Below are 7602 nucleotides of genomic sequence, written 5' to 3'. Positions count from 1 at the left end.
ACACCATACTGAATTCCAGCATTATTGATGGAGGGTGCCACAAACTTGTAAGTCACAGGTTTCCGGATACCTTTGATCACATAGTGTAACACCCCTCATACAGCCTAAACTGTTTGAGATATCTTTGAGATTTTGACAAGTGAAAGCATGCAGAGAGGAAAGTATTTTTCTATATAGGTTCTTATCTACTACGATATAGCAAGAGCTATGGTTTTTTTCCAGTATTGTAATTTTTTTAAGGTCTTTGACATCTCTTGAAAACAGACTTTGCTTGTACGAAAATAATCATGAAATTTCTTCTCTTATGTTATTGCAAACCGAAAGTATGAGGTTTTCTGTGAGCTTTTGACCTCTCTGATTGCCAACTGCTTAATATGACAGTTTTTCAGAATTACATATCACAATAGCTACAGCAAGGTTAGCTAGTCCAACTTATGTTGTATTTTGGCAAAAGATCAAAATGAAACAAGAGAAATGTGGCTGTTCCGTATAACTGATCGTGCTTCTTTGAATGACAAAAAATTAACAATTCAGACGAAAATAACTCGCTAATGCTGTTGAAATTTTGGGAGGATCCCATAAGCCATCGTATCTTGAATAGTGAATGACTTGAACTTACCAAAGGATTTTCCATTTCTGTTCCTGTCCCCATTCAGAATGAACTTCTCTACCATAATGAACTGTTAATGTATTTTAGATAGATTATAGATCTTTATGATCTATTTTTAATCTCGAGTGGTTCGTCCAGTAATGCACCACAAGGGTCCAGCTGACCAAGAAAAGATTGGACTAAACTCAACTGTATTCGAAGTGGCCACACAAGGTACAAGGCCGCGCTTTTATAAATGGGGACTTGTGGACAGCTCAGCTGCGACTGTGGACCGTATCATAAATATGTACCCAATAAGAAAATATGGTGGCTCAGTCAAGGAAGCTACAGCAACCACACTTCATGCTTCGAAGTTGATATAAAATCTGGGCATCGATGAGTAGTCACCAATTTGTTATGTGACACTTGTTACATCTTCTACATTCTCTTACGTGTTGTAGCACACTTTTATTCCCGTTTATTATTGTATTTATATTTGTATATATACTGCTGCCCAGTGCCATATGATAAAAAAATAAAATAACTATTCCTTATTTCATCGTCTGTTTCCTCTGTTATTCTAACAATCTCAACCTCACATCCAGTTGTTCCATGATGGATGTCCTGTGCAAGCGGTCACTTTGTATATTCAGCTGTTTTCACCCACTTGATTTTCTTCTAAGCTTTGTGTTATTCCATGCGGACGTGCACTTACTAGTTCTTTAGTCTGCACGGGTAGTTTCTGTGACAATTCTCCAATTGTGAGTTCATCACTCAAAAGAACCTCAACAACACACTAAAGTTTGTCATCTTCTCACAGTTTGCTTTTGTATTGCTCCCGCTACCCCAGACTACAATCATCAGGAATTCTCTTATGATTCTTGTCTGAATGGCATATTGCTGAATCAAGTTCTCTATACAGTCTTCAAACTGTACAATGTTTCCAATTTCGTAAGCCCAGAGTTGTCCACACTTAGATACTAACCAACTAATTTTATACTTTTTGCAGTATGACTAAAAATTATCATGTAGCCCTGTGGAATAAGGTCATGTCTGGATTATTTTGTAAATGTTTTTAATCTAACTTTTTTTTTTTTTGCCAGTGCAATTTCCTCTCACAAGGTGTCAACCTCAGCTTTAGAGTTACCTTGCTCTTCACAAATATCCTCATATCCTCCCTCCAGTCATCAGTTACCTCAATGTCTGCAGTATCTTCTCTACAAGCAGTCCTAAAATATCACCTGATACTTTGTGTGTGAATTTGCCTCCTTTACCACAGATATTTTGTCCTAAATTCTCGATATTCTCCTCTGTTTTTTTTTTTTTTTTTTTTTTTTTTTTCACCTCACCTTGTGTGATTTCCAAATCTGCTAAACTAGTCTTGGGACGTGAAATATTCTCTAACAAACTGTTTGACTTTGTCTCACAATTGTTCAGAGAGATTGGCCCACACCAATGTGAGTTTCTCCCACATAAATCAACTGTACATCAGATCTTCACCTGGAAGCAAATTTTAGAAAAGATAACTGAATCCAGGATCGGCACATATTACCTCTTCATTGACTAAAAAGCAGCATATGATAGCATGTATAAGAGCAACTGAAATGTGCTTTGACTGAACTAGTAACTTCTGGAAATTTGTAAAGGCTCTCTAGAACGATGATGAATGAGGGACAGAGTAGTCTAAGAATGGGAGGAATGAGGTCTCATCCACTAGATGTAAAAGATGGTCCGCTGGTGGTGGTGTTTCTTATGTAGCCGTGAAGAAGTTATGAAGGGGACAAACTTCCTGGGCGGAGAAATGATCTTTTACAAATCACTGCAGATATTCGCCCATGCTGATGACAAGAACTCAGAAGGAAATGGAGGAGACATCCACTGCATTTGAGCAAGCCAATAGAAATATGAAACTGAATATCAACCAGCAGAAAGCTAAAACCATGGTTGCTGGGAAAGCACATACAGAGAAAATGTCACCCTCGATAACTTTGAGCAATTACACTTTCGAGAGAGTTGAGCAGTTTAAATATATGGGATGGGCAGTTACCCACTCAAATGACACTTCTTATAAAATTAAACAGTGATTAATAGCACCCAACACAGTATTTTGCATTAAAAGACTATTTTCCTCGTGGCTCTCAATGTGTGCCATCTACTCAACCACTTATAAAACACTTATAAGGCTATTGCTTACATATGCTTCAGAAACATGGTCATTAACATCAAAAGATATCTGAATACTAGATGCCTTTGAGAGAAAGGTACATCGAAGGACAGCTGGCCCAACCTGTGAAAGAGGAAGATGGAGAAGAATGTAAAGTTACAAGTATCCTCCAATTAGAAGAACTGTGGAATCATCTGGACTGAGACAGACCAGGCACATGGTATGGATGAGTGATATGGAAGTGACCAAAAAAGATATTCGTTGGAAATCCAGGGGTGATAGAGGACGGGGTTTACCAATTACCAGATGGATTCATGGAGAACCTGAAGAAATTGGACTGTAGGGGTGGAAAGCTCAAGTACTAGATTGTTAAAACTGACAGAGAATTACTGAAGAAGCCAAGGTTCACAGTGAAGCTGACACTGAAGAAGGAGAAAGAGTCTTCGCCTTTGCTTCCATTTATTTGGCATATCAAATATGTGAGCAAGCAGTTTCCGCATTCTTCCTTGACTTTGATGTTCCCTCTGCCTGTCTTCCTACTCTAGGATGTCCACAGAACAGTGGTACTTATTTTACAGTTACTATCACTGTTTGCTCAAAACTACACGGTGGTGCACGAAATGATCCAACATTTGTTTCAGTAAAATACATTTATTTCAGTCAGGATACATAAATGTAAAATACAATGTGTTAACAACATACGTGAAGATTACGTTCTGCTTATTGCCTGTTCAATATGACCACCAACACATCTACCAACTTCTCCTTCACAAACTCCTATGTTTTGAATTACTCATCAAAATACATCTTTGGTATGACTCTTGCCTTAAAATTTTCATGCAGAAAGTTTAAGACAACATTAGCTGGATCCATCCTGCATGAGCCACTCGTTTTCTAATTTAAACCTTTTTGCAAGAAGCTGAGGACCAAAATTATTATTCAGCATGTTAAATAATGTTCATTGTTCGCTGTCTGCTCCAAAAAGAATGGCCGTATTATGCCACGATTTGAGATACTGGCACATACAGTATTATTGTAGTCAGATGCACCTTTTCATGAAACACGTTTGAATTCTCGGAAACCAAAAAGCACGCAATTTGTTTATTAACAAGGCCACCAAGGTGAAAATCTCTCATTCAAAAAGCAGACATTGTTAAACAGTACGCTGTGATTCACCTCCCATTCAGTGAATGTGACCGATTCTTCGACCTTTGTCACCCGTCATTAACTTAGGCAAAAGTCTTATTTTGTACATATACAGATGCAAATTTGTTTTTAAAATTTGCTGTACAGATTGTCTAGAAATCCCAAGCTGTGCCGCTGTTTTCCTTGTCGAGTTGCCAGGTTTCTCAATAATGCCGGTCTGACAGTTTCGACATTCTGTGGACCACGAACATTCGCAGGCCATTTGCGCTTCCTCTCAAATATTGAAACACCTTTATTAAATGTTTTGTAATGTCTACATATTGTTTTAAATGAGGGCAATCACTGAGTTTTAAAATGAACATGAAACTGTCTCTGTGAAAGCACCACACTTTTAATTTCATGAAAAAATAAGTTTTAATGTGCTGTTCAACAGGCGGTCTTCCTTTGTCTGCCATCTTGGAATAACACACAAACAGTGCACTTGGAAATAAAAGAAACTAATCTCCGTGAGATATTCTCACTTCTAACAACAAAATGCACAATAAAAATTTATTACCTGAAAAAATTAATGCCAATACAAATGCTGGATAATTTTATGCACCACACTGTTGTTCGAGGCAACTGCCCAGCTCCCATTTCACCTGGAATATCGTTCATTAGTTTTGACTATTATTTCTTCCACTGACAACATCCTTTATTTACTTAACCTATTCACATATGATTTTTTGAGAGCAGATTTGTCATTGGATTATGATTACTTTTGCGGTGTGTTTTTATTTCTCACACAGACATAATTATTAACAAAATATGAAAAAAATATACTTTTTCTAGGGACTTACATCATCACAATCATTCGCAGAGTTTAGTTGTGTATGGTATATCGTGAAACATTTGTCCACATGAAGGGCAACTTAACGTACTTCACATTCAAAACTTGTTTCTACATGATCGAGGACGTAGACAGGACTTCATTAATTGGGGGCAGGTCCAATTCATTAAAGAGGACCTTAAAAAGACTTGTGTTTTTCATTTTATGTTGAAAATATACATAATGAAATGTAATAAAAATGCCTCAAGTTTTCAAGCACTCTTTCATAAAGATGGGTCAAATGGAAAATACATTTTGTGTTGGATCTATTCATAGAGCTAAGAGCTACTCTTAAGAGAAAAATAAATCTTATTTGTTTTAAAATACAGGTATTATACAGCATTCCTGGATGATTTTATTTAATGATATTCATTAGCATATGTTCAGTGCTCTTCTTGAAGAGGGTCTTATTCTGTTAATAGTAGCAATATCTCTCCTCATGAGTGCTGACAGGGGAAACTGAATCATCTGGTTTCATGTGCTGTTGATGATATGATCTATATCCACTAACATTGTCCATTCCATTCTTGCTTGTTGGGCGAGCATACTATGAAAATCACTGTACGCTATTTCAGTGGAAGTACTGCTATACCATATTCGCCAGTTGGTGTGCACATTCATTGCCCTTAACACCAACTTGCCTAAACTGTGTTCTTGAAGTGCACATTTCATGAGAAAATTGCAAGCTCTTGCTTATAAAACATCTTCCACATAATCCAAAACTATTGCCTCAAATTATATCGTTAACTGCTATTGCAAAACTTTTCTCTGCACATTCATTTTTCTTTCCAGATATAGAATCCTACTGCAATATACTTTAGTTGAAAATTCTACCAGTTTCTGTAACAGGTAACACTCCATCTTTGATAACTAGTCATGAAGTGTAAACACTGATAATCTTCACAATGAACATAACACACAAGATAATATGCTTTGTTATTTAAGATATCAAAGTTGATGTGGCATGCAACTATTTGTTATGAAACATGTGCAGCCTACAAAACGTGATTCACATGGATTGCTCATTCGGTACTTCTAACCCCTGACTTATTAATTTTCGACCATTAGATCTTTATCTCAGCTTACTCAATTTATAATTCTCCACTGTCTGTATGATTTTGACCCTTAAGCTTACAGGCACCCTTTATCCGCCTCACTCAAGAGTGACAAAATAATGCTAAAATACTAAATTAAAAAAATTTTAGGCATGTAGCATACATGTTCCAACAAATGCACTTTAAAGGGGGAAAGGGACGAAAATAAGTAGATGTAATTTACATGTAAATGATTACAATGTCACAGAGACTGTACGACTTATTCAAGAGAATGAGCTTCACAAATCGAGCATGTCAATAAAGTGTAAGTACATCTCTGGCCTATTATTCGGCTTGGCACTGACAGACAGAATTGGCGGATATCCTCTTGAGGGACATCGAACCAAAATTCTGTCCAATTGGCATGTTAGATTGTCAAAATCCCAAGCTGATTGGAGGGTCCGGCTCATAATGCCCCAATGTTCTTAAATGGGGAGAGATTCAATGACGTTGCTGGCCAAGGTACAGTTTGGCAAGCATGAAGACAACTCTTGCTCTGTGTGTGTGTGTGTGTGTGTGTGTGTGTGTGTGTGTGTGTGTGTGTGCACGCAGGCAGGCATTATCTTGTTAGAATGGAGGCTCAGGATGGCTTGCCATAAAGAGAAACAAAATTGGGTTTGGAATACTGTCATCTTACTGCTGTGCTGTAGGTGTGCTGTGAATGACAACCAAATGGGTCCTGCTATGAAATGAAATGGCATCCCCAACCATCACTCCTGCCTGGCAGACGACAATTAGGTTGAAACTTCCTGGTAGACTAAAACGGTGTGCCGGACTGAGACTCGAACTCGGGACTTTTGCCTTTCGCGGGCAAGTGACCTACCCAAGCACGACTCAAGACCCATCCTCACAGCCTCAATTGTGCCAGTATCTCGTCTCCTACCTTCCAAACTTCACAGAAGCTCTTCTGCGAAACTTTCAGAACTAGCACTCCTGGAAGAAAGCACTTGCCCACGAAAGCCAGGTCCTGAGTTAAGAGTCTCAGTCTGGCACACAGTTTTAATCAGCCAGAAAGTTTCACATCAGCGCACACTGCGCTGCAGAGTGAAAATCTCATTCTGGAGACAATTAGATTACAGGAGCATGAATAGATTTTGGATGAAACAGGGAGCATGCAGAGCGCAATTCCCTTAGTGACTTCAAGCAGCCTGCTGAAAATATCTTTTAGGAATGAGCAAACTATAGAATGTGCTGTCATCACATACCCCTTGCACTCTCCACAAACTGACCCCCCCCCCCCCCCCCCCCCCAGCACCACCCACCCCTCTTCCCACTCCACTTCCATGTCATTCTACATTAAAACCCTTGTCTGGGGCGTCTCCAGACAGGTCTTGCTGATTACCGGAGTGCAGTGTGAAGTGGGACTCATCACTGAAGACAATTTTACCCCAGTCAAGGAGATTACAGGCTGAAGACATGTCTGGAGATAGCCCAGACAATGGTGTGGTACCAATCTGACTGTCACCTGCTATTTGGCCCAGCAACCAGGAGGGATGTTCTGGGGTGCCATTTCTTTTCACAGCAGGATCCCTTTGGTCGTCATCTTGCAGCACCCTTGCATCGCTGCAGTACGTCAATGATAGTCTACACCCCATTTTGTTCCCTTTCATAGCAAGTCACCTCACCTCCCAAATCCAATGACTGCTAGCTCAGTGCCCCAAGGCGCAGAGGTACACTGCTCAGTGGAGAATTTGGGAAAACTGGTTGTTGTACGTTCTTTTCAAATCAAATAAAATACACC

The sequence above is a fragment of the Schistocerca americana genome, chromosome 10 (assembly GCF_021461395.2).
Source record: "Schistocerca americana isolate TAMUIC-IGC-003095 chromosome 10, iqSchAmer2.1, whole genome shotgun sequence".
Taxonomy (NCBI): Eukaryota; Metazoa; Arthropoda; class Insecta; order Orthoptera; family Acrididae; genus Schistocerca; species Schistocerca americana.
The sequence above is the reverse complement of the archived record's forward strand: the minus strand, read 5'-3'. Positions refer to the sequence as shown.